General features: G+C 37.6%; 2 protein-coding genes across 5 annotated transcripts in view; one reads left to right on the top strand and one right to left on the bottom strand.

Moving 5' to 3' along the window:
• Positions 1 to 12,473, bottom strand: part of LOC144845361 (WD repeat and FYVE domain-containing protein 3-like) — a 62,526-nt gene extending 50,053 nt beyond the window's left edge. For all 4 annotated transcript variants that reach the window (XM_078702632.1, XM_078702633.1, XM_078702635.1 and 1 more), the window contains exon 1: positions 12,386 to 12,473. The gene's annotated coding sequence lies outside the window, so the exon portion shown is untranslated. The remainder of the gene's footprint in view (positions 1 to 12,385) is intronic.
• Positions 12,474 to 13,492: 1,019 nt separating this feature from the next.
• Positions 13,493 to 20,486, top strand: part of LOC144845370 (follistatin-related protein 5-like) — a 23,479-nt gene continuing 16,485 nt past the window's right edge. Inside the window, exon 1 of the mRNA XM_078702654.1 lies at positions 13,493 to 13,638. The gene's annotated coding sequence lies outside the window, so the exon portion shown is untranslated. The remainder of the gene's footprint in view (positions 13,639 to 20,486) is intronic.

The raw sequence follows: 20,486 nt of genomic DNA, 5'->3' as shown, positions 1-20,486 counted from the left end.
GATGTCCCAAAATAATTATCATGTCTATATATGGGCACATCACATTTTTTTTGTTACATAAAGTTTGATAGTAAAATAATAGTATATACAAGGCTTTAGTGTTATTTACACAAACCAATCCAAACACAATAGGTTCTATTGTTCTCCTCTATTGTAAACGTGTTAACGTTTCGACGTCTCGAAAAGAAATGGTGCGGTATGCATGGGCGTTGCCGCCCACCTGAGGGCGTGGCGCATGGGCGATACCACTGTCTTGGAGGGGAGTTCTTGAATAAAATTTTACTTTTCGGTTATGTTCTCCCCTTGAAGGGGAAAAGGCCTATGTCGGTTCATCCAGGTAAGCTAGTCACGTAATAGACTATCAATTTCATTCTGTGCAAATGTTCATTTGGAAAGTTTGATAGGATAATTAATCTGAATCTGAGTTTAGAAAACATAGTATTCTACAGTTTTGCTATTCATATCAATTGTTAATTAATAATGTGTAGGGAAGTTGAGTGTGTGTAGCAATTTGCTACTCTACATTGGCAAATGAAAATTTAATGAAATTATTACATACAGATTTTAAAATTCATACCGGCTAAAAGTAAAATATAATACCATGTACAGCATTTCCGTAGTAATACAGTATTTGTTTACTTACAATGTTGTATTTTACAGTTACATTTATACAGTATGTTTCTGTTTCGATGGGTTAAGAGTAGGAAGTGAATGACGTTCAATAACCAGTTGAGTTAGATGCTATATATAGAAAACACTTCACATGAGGTAGTTGTGTATCATATAATATACTGCAAGGCATATTTCACTACATAAATATGACACATCATGTTGTGTTATGTTTTAATATGTTCATCAGAACAGAATTGAATACAAATATTTTGAGGTATTTATAAAATGACAGTTTACAAAGTAAAAGTTTAAAGTGTATTTCACACTCGGTCCGGTTTCGCCTTAGATGGCGCATACAGAATTAGCGCATTTTCATAACGAGGCCACACGCATATTATCAAGTAAAAAAATAGGCTTACACTTAATTGGGAACAGTCTATTTTTTACTTTCACTCACATAAAATATTTTCAGATTAATTATTTGAGAACTGTTGTACTATATTTATATTAATTAATTTACTAAAATTGATTGAACACTACAGCAAAGTATAGTACAAAAAAAATTCTCAAAATCTGTAATAATTTATGTGGGAATGGAAACTCTACAATCACGACTAAAAATCCATGTAACCAATACCTACACATTCTGTACGCAATTAGATTTTAAAAAGAGTAAAAACCATAAGTGATGAAAAATCGCACATAATGTCGATAAATTAACTGGATATCAAGTATCAACCATCATCGTTCGAAGTATGATAGTTCTCAATAGCCAATCAAATTCACTCAAAACTATACATCTTTCCCGCTTATTATAGCGTTCCTGAATTTAGCAAACTGACATTAATCATAAAATGAAGATGTTTTTTTACCGTCGTCAATGAAACTTGAGTTGTATGGAGAGGTAATTAGCTATATTACAGAATTTACTGGAAGTTTATTAATATTGGCTTCAAGCATGCAGTCAACTTGTGGTAAATGTTGCTGAATTAAATAAATATACTGCAATTTTAATTTTTTTTTTGTACAGTTTGCATCAATCATACTACATTTATTTATTACAATTACTGTATAATTGGAACACTAAAAATCATAATCAAAAATTCAGAAAAAGCAATCTGGAATTTTTCATGCAACACTAAATGGTTTTCCAAGGGTTACGGAAAATGTCAGGATACCGTACGTACGTGTACACAGATAGAGTATTTGCAGTAATGGCAATGAGTAGACTTCATACTGGTAATTCTATGGTTGATTCATTTGTTTTAAGTTTGGAGTTCTTGTGAATCATTGTAAATTGTATAGTAAGTATAACATGTAGAAAAATACACAAACCAGAAATGGTGTTGGTAGTCTATGAGTGCCGCTTACCTGGATAAACACGACATAAGCCCTTTTCCACGAAGTGCGAAACAATTACGAAAAGAAGAATTTAGCGGTAGCTCACCTCCGTGATAAATGGGACAGTCCGCTATAGCGCCCTCTAGTGGGACCACTCCCACGTAATACCGTCATCATTTCTCAAGACCTCTTGTCTGAGGGGACGGCGGGCGGGCGTTTATCCAGGTAAGCGGCACTCATAGACTACCAACACCATTTCTGGTTTGTGTAGTCTATATCGTGCCTGCTTACCTGGATAAACACGACATAAGCCAGTGTAGCACCGGACTAGATATCTAGTCGGCGGTGGGTGACAAGAAAACAAAGATTTTACCAGTACATACCTATAGACGAGGCTTCAGCACTGCTGTCGCCACTGGAGCTAGGTTAGCGGACACATCCGAAAGATAGTAAGAGGTGAATGTAGACTGTGTTCGCCACCATGCCGCTTCCATAATGTCAGCTACAGGGACACCCGCGAACAACGCCCACGAAGTGGCAACCGCGCGCAATTGATGCATGTGTGCCGGCGGCGGTGTGTCCGATGACGTGTAAGCGTTTTGAATTGTAGATACGACCCACCTCGCTATGGTCGATTTAGCGGCGGCGCGGTGTGGTGGAACAGAGGTGACAAATAGGTGAGACACTCCGTCTCTAATTGTCTTTGTGCGGTGGATATACCACTTGAGGGCCCTCACTGGGCACCAAAGTTTGTCTCCGTCAACCGCCGAGTAAGATGTGATGGTGGGGACGAACACAGCCGGCGGCGAATATTTCAACGTCTGAGTCTTTGCTAGGAAATCTTTCCTAAACACTAGCCTCACGCCGCCTCGCTCGAACCTCACATGCCCTGGTTCTAAGGTAAGAGCGTGCAGCTCGCCTCGGCGTTTGCACGATGACAATGCGAGCAGGAACGCCGTCTTCAGCGAGAGATTGTAAAGAGAAGCCTTACTCATAGGCTCAAATGGCGGGCGTGTAAGAGCGGCTAGAACGACGTTGACATCCCATCGAGGAATCAAGACCTTGACTGGAGGTCGTTGTCTGAACATCCCCCGTATCAGCTGAGTGATAACGGAGGATGACGAAATCGTAGAACCGTCTTTAAGTGTTGGTGTCACCGCCCCAATGGCGGACCTATAGCCTGAAATGGTGCGGACCTGAAGACCTGACTCAAATAGGTAATGCAGGAAGGCACATACTTGACCAAGGGTAACCAACCCTGGTGTTATTTGTTGGCGCCTGCACCATGTAAAGAAATGCTTTAATCGGCTATTGTAGACGGTAAGAGTAGATTCCCGACGAGATTTCGCCGCGAGGGCGGCAGGGCCATCTGGAATGCCTGAGTCTCGGAGCTGATCCCTGACAATGGCCATACAGTCAGGCGCAGGGATTGTAGGTTCTGTAGTGAGAACACAGCTCGGTCCTGCGTCAGCAGATCCTCTCGAACTGGAAGACGCAGGGGATGATCGTAGAGCAGGTCGAGAAGCAGTGGATACCATGCTTGTCGAGCCCAGCCCGGGGCGATCAGAAGGACCCGGCAAGGATGGCGCTGAATGTGCGTCAGAACAGTTGGTATAAGTGAGATCGGTGGAAACGCATAAGCCCATAGTCCGTCCCACGGTATGGATAGGGCATCCACCGCCCACGCACGTGCATCCCGAAACCTTGTGCAGAAGGTCGGGAGCTGTGTGTTGTCTGACGTCGCAAACAGATCTACATGAGGCCGCCCGAAGTGGTCGAATATCAGTGTGGCAATGCTGGGTAGAAGGCGCCATTCCGTGGGACAAAGTGTTTGTCGGGACAGAGCGTCCGCCACAATGTTGAGGCTGCCCGCAATGTGGGCAGCCGAGAGTCTGATGTTGTTGCCTATGCACCACAACATCAGTGTCCAGAGGTGGAAGCATAACGTCGGTGACCTCGTGCCTCCCTGACGATTTATATATGCTACCACTGTTGTGTTGTCGGAATGGATGAGGACGTGACGACCGGTCACGTGAGGTCGAAGGGCCTTCAAGGTCCTGTCGACTGCCCAGAGTTCTAGAAGGTTGATGTGGGAGCGTGCCTCCTCGACCGTCCAAAGGCCGGAGGCGCGGAGTGCCTTGGAGCAACCGCCCCAGCCTGTCTCGGATGCGTCTGTCTCTATACGGACGTCCGGCAAAGATTTTTGAATTGGCATTCCCACAGTCAACCTGCCTTCTACCAGCCACCATTCGAGATGCGTCTGAATGAATGCATTCGACGGAACCACTTTGTGTAGGGAGTCTATGTGCGGTCGGTAATGAGCCAGCAGATGCAGCTGTAAAGGTCTCATACGTAGCCGGCAATACGGAACTAAGGCAACAAAGCTGGCCAGACAACCCAGTGCTCTGAGCCATTCGTAAGCCGTCGGAGCACGAGCAGATATTAGATTGCGTTCTGCACTCATTGCAGACGCGATGCGTTGTTGGGATGGACACGCCAAGCCCGTCACGAGATTTATCTGTGCTCCGAGGTATAACGGGGATTGTGTCGGCACCAGGCACGACTTCTCCCGATTGACAATGAAACCTGCCTGTTCCGTTACGAGAAGGACATATTGTAGACTGCTCATCAGCCTGTCCTTGGACTGGGCCACGACCAACCAATCGTCGAGGTACATGAATACTCTTATTCCATGTTTGTGGAAGAACGACGCCAGCGTTCTGACTATGCGTGTAAACACGCGTGGAGCCGTCGATAGGCCGAACGGCAAAGCGACGAATTGGTACAATTGGTCGAGGATTCTGAAACGTAGCCAACGTCGATCTGCCTCTGCGATAGGAACGTGAAAGTACGCATCTTTCAGGTCTATCGAGGCTGCCCAGTCTCCTCGTCTTAGCCCCAGAAGGATGGATGAGACTGTCTCCATCCGAAACCTTTGGGGCCGAATAAACCGCTTGTTTAGACTCCTCAGGTTTAAAATAGGTCGCCAATCGCCTGTCTTTTTTTCTGTGAGGAAGACGGTCGACTCGTGTCCCGAGACGGCGCATCGTTCGTCGACTGGTTCTACTGCTCCTTTCTGGAGTAGAGAATTGAGGCCGTCCAGAAGCGCACATCTCTTTAGAGGCTCTGGCGGTATTCTTGTCGATCGAGCGCCCCCGCTCACCGGGGGGCTCGTAAATTCGATGCTGTAGCCGTTTTTTATGGTGGCGAGAATCCACCTGTCCTCCGACAGGGTCTCCCACACTCGGGCGAACCGTCTTAGGTGACCCCCCACCTGCCCGTCGATGTAGGGGACGGGCGTACCGATCGCGTCACCGGCGACGCGCGAACGCACCCGGACGCCTGCCGCTCTTATGGCTGGCGTCATATCTTCCGGGCCTGCCTCGTGCAGGTCGGGGATATCTGTTGTTGTCATATGGGGTGCGAACGCGGGAAGAAGTAGAAGCCTGCGTATCAGGAACGCGCCGGTGTCGGTACTGGCGGTTGCGTTGGCGGTACTGGAGCCGGAAGAGGGGGAGGCGGTCTGGATGGTCCCGAACGTCCACGGCTAGCCCGACGTTTTTGCGGGAATCTCGATCGAGTTTCACGACGTGCCTCCCGCTCACGCGCCCACTTATCTTCCTTGTGGGAGAAACTCCCGAAGAAAAGATCTTTAGCGCCGAAAGATTCCGATGTAGTGAATCTACGATATTGCGCTGGCGCGATATCTGTCCCCTGGAGGACGTTGACCCGGCGAGCAGCGGCCGAAGTAACAGATATAAATGCTTGCTGATCAGCGATAAGACCAGTTATTTGCTGCAGCAAGGCGATGACCTCGTCGTCGCGCTCTCTAGGGTGTTCCGGGTCAGCCAAGAACGACAAGAGATAGCCCGAAATAGACGTGACGCGTACCGTCTCGCGGGCCGCTCTATCCACTGCAAGAAGCGTCTCTTCTGTCTTAGCAGCCTTCGGAGCCAAGTAGTTGGTCTTGCCAGCCTCTACGCCCTGGTCCTCTCGGACGCGGTCTTTGGCTGCATCAGGCACTCCCGGTGCAATGATGTACTTATCAAATTGTGCTGACGGCACCGGAAAAGCCGACGAGAGGATGTACGGTGCGGCTCTACGTGTCGTCGTTGAATCGCGAGCAAACGTGTCTAAACGGTCGACCAGTTCTGGGTCGAGAGGCACCACCGGACAGGTAGTGCTTTTTCTAAGTGGCGTACGCACGCCGAATGTAGAAAACCGCTTAGTAGAAGGCGTCGGCTTAGGCTCGCGGAGCGAGTAGTCGATTCCAAGATAGGCCAGTACCGCCGGAAGAACTCTGTTCACGAGCGCCTGTAATCCCTCCTCGCCGGGCCCCCTAAGCGACGCGGCTCTCTCCTCATCCGAGAGCGTGACCATAGTCCGATCAGATGAATAGCCGTCTTCCATCGAAGCACCCTCAGAAAAGGGTGGTAGTGGTGTCTGAGGAGGGGGCACCGGATAGTACGGAATCGGAGGACGTTGAACTGGGGCTACCGCAGGCTCGTCCCTTGGTAATGCCCTAACCGCCGCCGCAATGGCATGCAGAATCGCCGGAGACAACTCATTGGGGTCCGGGACCGCAGAGGCCGCAGCGGGAACAGGCGCGGCGCCGAGAATAACCTCCTTCGCAAGTGGAACGGAAGCCACAGGCTCTTCCTCGCGTGGCACGACATCGTGCGTTACCACTGGAGCCGCCACAGGCGCGGTCTCCTCCGGAACACCGACCTCAACAGTGCGTTCCACGGGCCGCGGAAGCGATGCAAACTTGGCTGGAGTCCAGCGTACACAAACGTCACACGGGTTATCCTGATTGCACGTACGGCACTTAATACATCGCATGTGGCGATCCCACTTCACCGTCGACCGCGGGCCCCTACACTGGACACACTCTTGCTTAGGCATGATGGTGCCAAACACCTGTCTAACAGACACACAATACCCTCTAACAAACAGTCTCTTAACCTAGCGTAAGTGGTTTGTTGTTTACGATACGCCTGACTGATTCTATTGTATTGCGTTGCCTACACTCAGCCGGTGAACTCCGGTGAACTCTAAAGCTATTTCTGACTCGCTTGCTAGGCGAGTCAACGGTTTGCAACGTATCAAATTTCAAAATAAACGATAAGAAACGAAATTTCAGCCTTGTTTAAACAAACAACGGCAACGTATTCCAACGTATCAAATAATGAAAAGATAAACTTAGCCTCGGCTAGCTTGAGTCTGTAGAATTCCTTGGAATTCGAAATCTTCTCTTCGAAAAAACTTCGTGTTGTCAGTACGACGATACGAAAAGAAATGATGACGGTATTACGTGGGAGTGGTCCCACTAGAGGGCGCTATAGCGGACTGTCCCATTTATCACGGAGGTGAGCTACCGCTAAATTCTTCTTTTCGTAATTGTTTCGCACTTCGTGGAAAAGGGCTTATGTCGTGTTTATCCAGGTAAGCAGGCACGATATAGACTTGTCTTTTTCATTAAATGTACAAAAAGATCTTCAGAAAATATTTTCCATGCAAAGTATATCATTCCATCTAATTTCATGTTTTTTCTCTGTAGTCTCTATACATCCACCTAGATGAGGGAGGGTACCCATGCTCTTTCAAAAGCGTTAACAAATTTCCAATGCAAAAATTACATTGCAACCTAATATACAGTTACTAAAATGTTGCATGTTTTATATTAAAATAATGTACTGGAAAGTAGGCCTACAATCACATGGGAAACAAAATAATGAATGCACATTATGTTGGTAATTGTACAACATTTAGCATCACAATCCGCTTGTTAAAGCACGCTATGAACATTAGTCTAAACAGGGAGTTGTAATTATCAACTCCCTGGTCTATATAATATAATTTATATTTAAAACATGATAGCTTGTACACCCATTTAGAGTGTTAATTTACAAGCCACTGTGTTGTGTGTTGCGATTAAATTGGTTAGTAAATGTTAATTAAAATGATAAAATGAAGGAAATATCTATAGTAGTAATTACAGAACAATCAATAAACAAAACAAATGCATTACATTTCATTATAATACAGTTAGTATTATTAATAATAGTACATGGCCAAAATTAAATATAATTTTTTACAAAAATAATAAGGAAGTTGGGACGATACTATTAAAAATGTTATTGCTTATTTCATAAATCTGTTACTGATTAATTAAAACCTTAATTTATTGATATTACTTAGTTCTAGCTACAATTTTGTCTTCTCGAATCTCACAAATAAAAAGAAAACACAATAGTGCCCAATGGAAAGAATGGAAGGAAATGGCGATGACATCAAAAAAATGTAAGCACCATTCACTGACTGTATTAACCAATTAAAAAGTTACATTGTATTGTGAACTCAAGTATAGAAATTGACCCCATGAGCACTCAACCATAACCACTACAAATTATTATCATTATCAATGACAATTTTTATTATAAACAATATTTTATTAATTATAAGAATTATATTAATTATTATTAAGATTTAATTAATAAAATTCTGTAGCATAAATTTATAGATTTACAATTGATGGCAAGTTAAATGTCTTTACCTTTTTCATAATTAAAATTATGTTCCACAGTATATTTTTCCAATTTATACATCATTTACTAAAAATATAACACATCAACAGTAAGTAGATTCTTGCCATTTGTTTGGAGGATTGTGTGTCACATGATATTAAAGAAAATACTGTACTTCATTGCACCCTTAAAGTGTGTTATGCAAATGAATTGAAATTTTATTATGCGATTTGAATTTTTCCAATTTTTATTTATTTTTAAACATTTGGCAAATAGCCCAAGAGTAAACCATCGTCCAATGGCCCAACACAGAAGTGGGTACACCGTATTATCATTATATTATAAAATACAGTATTTTCATTTTTGTATTGAATAAATGAATGGACTACATGCCGGATGCAAATCGGATAATGGTTCAATATCTAATTTACAACCAATGTAATCAGTAATGGGAGTTTTTAAATCAAATAAGCAACTTATAAAAGAAACACAACAAATATTGTAATATTAATTTTCCATTGACTACTAAACTTTAAAAATTACATTTTTATGTATCATTATGTACTGTATCACTACCGATGTGTTTAACTACGCTTTTCATACAGTACAGAATGTATTGTACTGTGTGTGTTAATATTATTTTCATTGTCATCATCAATAAGTAAAGAAAACAAAAATCCTGTTTCGAATTAATCGTCAAAAGGTCATTGTAATTTCTAGATTCTGGGTTGCGTGTAACCTGATTAAATAAATTGCGTTTCAAGATTTAGCGTTAATGAATGTGCTGCTGTAGTGTCTATATCTGTAATCTATTGAAGTAAAGTGCGTAATATAAACACAATTTAAGTAACTGTACAGTATCATTAGTAAAAGAAAAATTAATTCAAATTGAGTCTAGTCCCACAGAATAATTTCAGACAATAACATTTTGAAACTAGAAAACCACTCCGAGAGTGCATACCTCCGCCTACTACTGTAAAATTCTCTTATAAGATTTCTCCGGAAAATATATATATTTGTGTGTGTCTTAATGTTGTGTGTGATTTAGGCTAATTTCACTACAAGCATGTGTATGTAACCAGCCTTTCAACTAACAATAGTAAAATTAAACTAATCGTATCAAAAACCCTGTACATTAAATCAAATTATATTTTACAAATACAAATCACACATTATAACTGAAAATTAGTTTTTTGGGCAAGTACAGTAGTTCTTGAGAAAATGCAATTTCAGGTTACTTTAGGCTAAGACCGCTCGCCGGCTATTGAAAATTCTGTCCAATCTTTTAACACTAGCAGGTCTGAAAATAATACTAAAAAGTGATCCAAAATTGGGACTGTGGTACGGTTTGCCTCCAAAATTTAATGGAGTGGTCCTTGACCACATATCTATCTGTATTTTCGTTTTCGTAAAGATCTTCCAATAACTTTTTGAGTAGTCCTGCTAACAGACACACACACACGATCGGTTACATATACAGTACGTTCTTGGCAGAGGTAAATTACTAGAAAGTATAGGAATGAGAGAGGATGGGTTTGAGGTAATGGTGCTGGTATGAAGGGCACATTAATTAATAATAATATGTTCATGTTCATTATTTAAACAATAGGCCATGGTAAAATGTACTGAAAAGGAATTTACATTAAAATAAATATTTCAAAAATGATATTAAACAAAAAATTATTGGCCACTATTTCACAATCTATTTTTGACAAAACTTCAGAATCATAAATTCAAGGTAAATTTGTAAAACACAAAACCAGATAAAAAGTTAATATAGTAAGTATACATAACTGGGAGGGAGTCATTGTATTGTAGGTACACTGTAGTATTCTGCATATTAAATATTACACATTGTAAACCGTGTCATTCATATCTCGTGCCAATACCCATGTGGACACTGTAGCTAATTAATTGAACTTTATAATCAGCCTAGTGCCAGCCAAATCGCATAAGACAAATTATGCTAAATCATATTAATACAAGCGTTGAATCTGAGAAGTAGCTGCCTTGGTCAGTGAATGGGAAAATCTAGACAGTTGGTTAATCAATACTTAAAATAAGAGACTCCCATAGGAAAATCAATGCTTTATGCAGGACAAGACAATGAAGCGTGAAAATTATGTGAATCGGAAGTATATTAAAACAATATTTCAGTCTTAATATACTGTAATCCTACAGTATGCTTGAGTATCCACCTACCTCCATATTGGCTAAATTCGGACACAAGACTTTAGTCAAGTCTATTGTCAATGCAATAGGATTACAATATATACAGTACCATCTACTCATTTTGGCTCAACTTTGTTCCCAGTCACAGACTATGTTTGGTCATGTAGTACTGTTTTGAGGCACAATTTTTAGAAAAGGTATTAAATGTACAATTACAATGAAGACAATCAACAAGGATTAATCCACTTTTCTTGTTCAATGTTAATGTTTTATATTTTGGCTATAAAATAACTGACAGTTTGTTGATTAAAATAATTCACCATTACCAGGCCTTGTCTTTTAGGGCGAGCGAGTGCGATCACTCACCTAACACACTCCTAAACAGCCCTTGAGGTGTGCGATTTATAACACGCTTAAATTTGGTAAACTTCTACACACCAAAATACAAACAGCACACGTACAGCACCCCTGAATGTAGTGCAATTTGTAGCACACCTATAATTTTTTATTAACATTTTTAATATACAAAAAGTGATGTTGAACACATGTGATGTACAGTATTTTAACAATAAAGGAAAAGTCATTTAGTTTTGTATGTCAGGAATTTTGCCAAATTTCACAGTGAAAACAATTCAATCAGACAATAAAATATTAATTTAACTTTAACTTTCATTATTGTTTTTGCTTTGTTAGTATTCTTTTACTTTTTCTCCTCTCTTTAAAACATGATTGAATGGGCTTAAATGTTTCAGGGGCCGAAACATTCAGTCAACATGGTTAGGACCAGAAGCAATCAGACAATAATTTGGTTTATCATGGTCCTCGCCCCTATAATTGAGGTGCAGCAGTACACCGTACATTGCCAACTGCCACTTGCCTTTTAAATTCAGTAATACTATTAATAATAGTAACAGGTCAAAATTGGATTATTGCGTGGTCTAAAAAGGTACTAAAATAGTGAGATAACATCAAGGCTCAGGTGAAAGGAAATATAATAAGTGAGTTGAATGATAACAATGTTATTAAACTGGCAAGTAAAATGAGAAAAAGAAACTTCAAATTATTGAAGAAAAAGAAGAAATAAATTTTCCATTTGAATATTTTCAAAAACCATTTTTTAATAGTGCAATGCGTTGAATTCTCAAAATTGCTTTTGAGTCTTATTTGGAGTTTTCTTTTTCTTTTTTTATCTGAAATTATTCTGTGCATGGAGGTATAAAATTCCTCCATGTCCGTGGATCTATTCTTTTGAAGCTTACTTTACTGGCTAGCTATTTATGTCAGGAAACTTATGGAGAGAAGGGGGAGGGGAGAAGGGGAGAATGGGAGAAGGAGAAGGGGAGAATGGGAGAAGGAGAGGGGAGAAGGGGGAGGGACGGGGAAAGAGGCGAGATTTCCATTCATTCAACCAACTAGGCCCTAGGCTTATTTTTTTCCGATATTCTCAAACTAATTAAATTTAACTATAACTTTTACCACACAATCTTAGTTCGCATTAAGCATCGGTATATGCTACAACTAATAAATGTAGGCCTACTAATTAGGCTTGTGCAACCAATGGAGCCTTCCGAACTCACTTACTGTCAGGAATAATAACATTCTCTCAGTGTAGTGATGATGAAAATAGGTTACGTTCACGCCTCGATTCCCATCACCATTTGGTTGGATTTTATGCCATAAAAACAGCTTACATAAGTAAAAAAATTAAGTATTTATAAACATTTTCTTCTTACCTTATAAATCATTCATTTTAAAGATATCTTGTCATTAAAATATCCAGAGAATTACAATTAAATCAAGGTAATTCTTATCAATTTACATTCTAAAGTCAGATTTTTCCATGTTATTGAAACGCCCCCAATTTAATATAAGTAGGTGTATAGACTATTATAAGCCAGACGTTTATGTTTATTCATATTTAGAGGGCACTATTTATAAAATTTCTCAAATCACAATATAATTCGTGTGGTACGCCTATTTATATTAGTTTTTTTTAAAATTGATAGCAAAATAAAGTAAAACAAATTAATTATTTACTTTCTTCTTCTTCTAAAAAAATAAAAAAACACATTCTTAAATCCTAAACTGACAAATCAATGCTCTTGTGTGTGATGGCAATTTCAATTCAATTCAGACGGACAACTTCAGAATTGAATGTAAAGTTGGACGACGGCAGAATTCAAAAAAGCTCGGAAATGTCTATTTATAGTAGATCTAATGATAACCATTTTAAATGAACATGGAATCTTTTATAACTTAAACAACGAGTCACCTAACCACGATGGAAAAATTGATATTTAAGTTGTGAGAATGAATCTCACCGCTTAAGTTGAGGAGAGTTATAATAAGTGGTCCAAAGGAGTATCTCCGCCCCTAATTGTTGGAGGTAATAGTGTTGTGGAGAGAATACATTATATCAGGGAAGAATGTAATTGTAATTTCACTCTTCCCTGATTATATCTTGCATGTTCTAGGATGGTGATGATAAGTTGATAATTATATCTGCTCTATCATTCTCATAATTATCGATTATGACGTCATGATACAACAATTAATTACGTGCATCTGCATGATAAGAAACACACATCAAATTATAAGTGTATATTATGTAGCATCGCAGTAATTATAGCAAACCATAATAAATGTTAAATTATTCCATCAGGTGACGTCATTTAATCTCGTCTCTTCTTCTTGCGAGTCATTCTCTTTGTGCTGATGACGTAATATTAATATTCATGAACTTATGTTAATAAGATATTCACTGATGATCACACCGTTATACTATCAGAGAACCGAATAAGAACCTTAGTGATTACGGCTGGCATCTCTAGCCAAGGATGTCCAAGTAAATTATAATAATTGATCTGGGTTCATGAAGGCTGATGTAGAGCTTTAGTATAGATCAGAGAGCGTCTTAAACATCATAAGATACTGAGTAGGCCTCGCATCAATAGACAGAAAGGATAGCCGTGCTCTTCCATTAAAGGTAAGAATCTATCATTGCAATATTGTATTTTGTATAATGCATTTCTTCATATATGTTTTATTTCTTATGATTCATTGTGTGCTTATATTTTTTTTCATCGATAAATCCCGGGTTTATGATTGAAATTCAAGACATTTTATTGTATGATGTTGCTACGGATAGATAGGTCGTTAAGCGGCAATAATGTCTATATTCCGCCACTCCTTGGTCGTAGCCTATTGTAATGTATACAGTTGTGATAATTCTATTATTTACAAATAATACGAGAAGATGATGTATTATAATTATATAGGACTGTTTAGTAGGCCTATATTATATATAGGTTGTATGGAGAACGAAGAAACGGTATGATACGGTGATGTTATATTTTATTCCACATAATGCATAATAAAAACGTAATTTAATAACCTAAATGATAAATGAAAAACAAATAATTGTACTGTATACAATGGAAACGTTTTAATATTGAAAACAAATAATCGTGCCGACGTTAAATCATGCGAATGTTTCACGATAGAGACTGATCCATGGACAAGACCCCTGTACTAGGTCCATGATACAAAGATATCTTTCCACATACTTTAGGTATAAACATCCTATAATTACAGCAGGCGCTAAAGATGGAAGAGGAACGACAGCCGGGTGCTCTTTAATAAGTTGAGTGTACGAACTAAACATTTCAGCTTCTACCTTGATTGTAGTAGACAAAAGTACCAATACAATACCGGCATACATGAAAGCGGGAAGGAAAGAGATGAATCGGGTGAAGACTACAAGCACATCATATCTATCTATGTCTGCCACCTCCTCCAACCTTGAACAATAATAGTAATATAAAGTTCATTAATAGACACCGTCAACTTTTAATATCGAAGGTCTCTCAAGCATAGATCGCAAAATGTTTACCTCTGAAATGAAAAAAAAAAATAAAAATCTATCTATACAAAAAGTTCCAACCCAGTGACGGCCGGATGGATACCGGGGCCAAGTGCTGAACATAACCTACCTCAATATTGTTGCCGAAATTATGGGTGGGGGTGGTAGGGGTGTCGTGGATGGACATAGTTCCGTACTCTTTACTCCATCGAGACAAAAAACAGATACATAGTGTTTTGAAAGAAATAAATGTTTACAATATTTAAAACAAATATAAAGAGTGTTTTGAAGTGAATAAAATATAGATGCTCATACAATATTAAATACGATGGGTGTAAATCAATTGCAAATAGACTTGTCAAGATTAGACTGGATTGTAAATCGTTTATCATTGCAGACACGAGTCGTGGAGGAATGTGCAGGATGCAAACACGACATACTACATCATTCTGAGCATTACCACAACATAGTATGAAATATTATCACATAATTATGCCGATAGACCAAACACGGCCTCCTATAAATCATTTTAGGTCAATTTTTAGCACTCATTTCTCATAGTGGTAAGGCCTACTTGGTATGAAAAGGAGAAGTCAATAATGACACTAACATAAGGAAATGATGAAGAAGGCAATGGTATTGTCTACAACTTGAAAAACCTGAATTTAATTGATATAAAATGAAGATCGCTAATTAAGAAGCATAAGTTTCAAGAATGGTCTATTTGGAAAAATATTTCTTTTGTAATATGCTAGGCGCGATTCCATAATCATTATTCATGAACATATTAGTTCTACAATAACCTATTTATGTAGTTTGTAATCTCTAGCACTGTTACAGTCTTGATTGCTTGTTAGCCGAATCGTTATGATTGTAATTCTATTTTAATGAATACGTTAATTGTTGGATTACACATCTGGAACTCAAATGTCACTGAGATGCGTTGTCTCAATCAACTTCAACTTAATGACAAAGATGTGTTGATAGTAGGCCAAAACTATGACGGTATCGGTCAATGTTTTTATTGTTGTTGTTGCTGTTATTGTTGTTGCTGTTGTTGCTGCTGCTGTTATTGTTATTGTTGGTGGTGCTGTTGTTGGTGTTGTTGTTGTTGTTGTTGGTGGTTCTGTTGTTGTTGTTGTTGTTGGTGGTGCTGTTGTTGCTGTTGTTGTTGTTGGTGTTGGTATTGTTGTTGTTGTTGTTATTGTTGCTGTTGGTGGTGTTGTTGTTGTTGCTGTTGTTGTGGTGGTGTGAAGGTGAAAGAATATTTTTCTCTTTGTATTGTCTACTCTAAGGATTGAAACCAACTAGTTATTCAATTGACGACTTGATACATTGCAGATTCTGAATATTCAACCGTCACACATATATTTTACATACATCGATTTTGCATTGTCTGAGTTGTTTGTTCATATCGATTATGTTGATGTAATTATATTGACGTTGATACTTGTGAAGAAAATGATTAGTTAATGAGTTTTATATTGATTTGAATGTACTTTGAATATAATTGCATTATAGACAATAATAATATGCAGTACGAATTTATTGGACATGTTAATGAGGTGGTTGTATCGGTTCTGTAACATACTGAATAATCATTATACACTAGCCTAAGAGACAGAACACAATTTTGTGTGATTAAATATTTTTTATTTATTTGTTTTGTTGTAAAATCAAATTAGAATGCGTCTGTTCTGTGCAGACAGTTAATAACATCCATAATTTAGTATCACGACTAGGATTTGATCGCCTAATTAAATATTCTATTTTCGATATAGCTAAGGAACCATACACAAATGAGGTGACGTTTGTTCACTAATATACGATATCGATATATTAATCTGTATTCAGATGTTGTTGTAAGATAACTGGCGACGGAAAGTTTATAATGATAGCAAACAGGATTGGATTTTGATTAGTGCATTACATATATTTAGTTTAATTGATTGAATAAATTATTACAGAATTATTACAGAAAGTTGGTCACATAATGCAACACAAGTATAGTGAATATTATATTTCAATCGAAAAAAAGTGTTTAGATATAGCCTTTTATTACACGTTCTAAGTGATTGAGTTTTGTCCACAAAATATTTTAATCCTTCAAAAGTTAAAGATGTATTGTCCCTTGAAACACAAAAAAATGAAGGTCAAAATAATTTTAATTTAAATTGGCCATATCAAAGTAATATTAAAGTTATTCACTTTAAGTTGAAAATTCGAGCCAAAAGCAACAAGATTACGTAATTAACAGGTAAATTAGTTTGATTACATTTCGTCCGGAAAATCCTCCTGAGCGAAAGTAAACAAAGATTTCAAACCACGAGTACGCATTATGCATATGCTAATTATGATTGTTTACAACTCGTCACGGTGGAGAAGGTATTTTCACACAGATCGTGAGAAAGTTTTATGATTATGCATACAGAGTAGCCAAACAAGCGCGTTTCATTATGGGATATGTTTTGATCGAAAACTTTGACTGGAAGTCAAAGTTATATTTTTAACAAAAAAACGTCTGTATTTCAGTTAAATGATTTTTTTTTTCGACAAATTTTTGGTGAAAGTTAATAACTATTATGATACTTCAAAATGACCCACCTTTTTTCGAAATCTGTTATTTTTTATTTTTTTGGAATTAGTCAAAGGGACAATACATCTTTAATCTACACTTTCTCATCGATATAAAAGAACTTGTTAGTTCTCGGTGAATAATTTCTGTCTGTCATACATGCTTTATAGCAAACTACAGTCTCTTTCTATCAAAAAAAGTTTTCTCTTGTATAGATTTGAAGTTAATTATATTTTATAAAGTGTCCTTGACTTCAATTTAGATGGATTTTGGTCGCTTTTGGATGATGTTGAAATTAATCAAATACAATCTTAAAATGTATGACAAATTGTGTACAGTCAGTTATGTATACAATCGTACAGTATAAATCGTACAATCGGTTAACGTGCAGTACCCGGTATACATCGTACATTGAAATTATTCATCAATCCTGCCATTTGCAACAATAGTATTAGACGTAATTTATAGATTGCTTTAAAATGTATGTTTGACGTGTTTGTGCTAAAAGCATCCGTTTTATAAGTTAACACGTGCAGCACTAAGTATAGTCGTTCAACAGCTAAATTTGAATTTCATTTATCACATCAATTCGTTTTTCAAAGTCGACCGCTTACTTCTACCTCAGGCCGAAGCCGACATGTTTTGTAGGCGCTTGAAAGATGGCTTTTAATCAGAGAATTCTAAATAATCTTTTCATAAGACAATATCCGTAGTACCTTGAATGTGTTAGTGAAGTTCACACCGACGAGTGTTTAACAGAGCACTTGCCGTATAGATCGTAAATAACGAATTTCGGATTTCACGAGTGCCTAATATGAGCAAGTCGTTAAGTATGATTTATGGCTAAAACAATTTAAATTTAAGGTTGTATAATGCAACAAAGTAGTTAATATAGGCACGACTAGGTGCTCAATGCGCAATATAGTTAAAATTATAGTTATGCTTAGGCCTAATTACAACCGTCATGATTTTGACAAACAACTAGGCCTATAGCCTAGTCAAAGCTAACTTTTTAATTCAAATGCAAATTTCGAGCGAATACAATCATACAGGAAAAAATCACCATGATGATATGACTAAGTTGAATAAACGAAAATAACAATTTTCACATGGTAGAATTTCAACATAAAAAGAAACTGGATAGTTTCATAAATTGCTTCTAACTCGGAACTGGGTTATACAATATGAATTTGTGAAAGCAATCTAATGGATTTTGTTTTTTGCAACATCGTATATTATTTCTTATTAACTTTGCAATCAGAAAACACACTTGATAAATCAAACTCCGAAGGTTTCCATCAAGTACTGTGAAGTTACATGCAATTGGTTTTCCGTTTTGTTGAGTATTTTTACTGTTAGTGCAGCAATATCAATCCGCTATCTATGCCTTACCATCACAGAGCGTATCCCATAAATAAAAATGAAACTGAAATTAAAAAAGTAATTTATATAGTACTTTTGAATTATAGTGTTGTACAATATTGTTTATTTGAGTTTCCCTTGTTTGGAAATCATTTGCGCCTTGCAAATTCACATTAAAGTTTAACAAACCACAAAATGGTAAATTGTTAATTGGCCTAAAAGAGTAGGCCTATTGTTTTGATAGCGATTTTGAGCATCTTCTGATTGCTTGATCGAGCTTTGTATCGTGTACATTACGTGAGCAAATTTTACAAAGCACACTTACACGCCGAGGAAATGAATTGCGGAACTATGGAAAATAATCTATCATCTATCACTTATATCCTTACAAATACTCCCAATATTTAAATGGAATTGATTACAATATATTAAACTGTCACATTGTCGTTTATTCAGTTGCATACAAGGTGTATTTGCTGACACGTTGTGCACAAACCGGAAAATTATATTTTTCAAATGTAATTTTGAAATTAGTAAGAGAACCCCGTCCCCCTTTTTTCTATGTGGATCTTAAGTTGTTATTTTGATAGACTTCTGAGTCATGAATGAAAGTTTAGGCCTGCATAGTTCACATTCTAAAGTAGTGGGGTGTTCCAACCATTATGTTAACATCAACCTTTCTAATTAATTGTAGAGGAAGAAAATATTTTAGTCTCCCCCACCCTTCCCCCACAACTTAATAATTTAATATCGTTAAGACTACATAGTTAATATTCCTTTTGAAAATAAAATCTGAAAGAGAAAGTAATCAAACTTATATATTTTAAACCAGTTCGACTTGATTACGATATACCGGTATCTTCTTAACAAAACAATATTTTAACTTTTTTTATCCATCTTTTTTTTGCCTGAATTATCTTGACAGTAAGCTAGAATTTGTATAGATTTTTTATTCATAAAATATTTCTGCTTATACAAGGCATTCACAGCGGAAATCTCATTATCTTCCTGTCGATTTTTTTGATAGATAACCTCATTTTTCTTATTGGAATTATATATTACATCTTTATATATTCAACGAATTTCGATTTCACTAGTGCAGGAGTCGGAGAGTTGAATATCAATTTTTTTTTTTACCATTTTTCAAATTACTTTGTTATTTTATTATTTATTTATTCTATGGTTGATTCATTTATATCGAAAAAATCATAATAAAATAATAAGTGAGACATAGATGTTTACAAGACTACGTTAATACAACATGGGGGAGTAGGTGGTCGGCCAAACTGCTTATTATTAAAGAATAACTCTAGTTTCTGGCTACAATGATGAAGAAGAAATCTTAATCATCTAGGCCTAGATTTAATTCTGTAATTCTTTAAATTTAAATTTAATTGTAATCTAAATCTAGCCCGCTCAATCCAGGTCAATTATCTCTGTATTCAGTTACTTGAGTAAGCTATGTCTAGCTTCTAACACATGACACAGAAAAGAAAAAAAAAAACCTTTCTTGACTTTTCACAAGTAGCCTACTCATTATACAACTATGTTAACGGATTAGGGTTTAACACCTCGTTAGTCACACATTAAACAAGTAAACCGATTATGTTTAGAAACGAGATCAATGCTGAAGTGTGTGTCGTATTAAATGGTAAATACAGATGCATTATTTAGAAACAAGATCAAAGATATTACGTTTAGATACGGTAATATTCATTAATGAATGGTATACAGCATCATTATATTTGCGAATTTACCAATCACAAGTGACAGTTGGAATACGTTGCGACTAACGTTCTTGTGTTGTGTCCAAGCGGGAACTAAGCTTTTGTGAAAGGAATAACAATAGCCTTGATATACGCGTATCTAGATGACTCTCAATTGTCAGTTACAATCTACCTAATGACAGAATTGGTTGAATACATTTTTTTATAACAGCGGCTTCTTATATTTTAGCATCACTTTTAAAACAGCACTCTCGTTCTGATATTGTCGGAAATAGTGTATTATTATTACTAAAGACGCATTTTATTAC

Source organism: Antedon bifida, chromosome 6 (genome assembly GCF_963402885.1).
Source record: "Antedon bifida chromosome 6, ecAntBifi1.1, whole genome shotgun sequence".
Lineage (NCBI taxonomy): Eukaryota > Metazoa > Echinodermata > Crinoidea > Comatulida > Antedonidae > Antedon > Antedon bifida.
The sequence above is the reverse complement of the archived record's forward strand: the minus strand, read 5'-3'. Positions and strand labels throughout refer to the sequence as shown.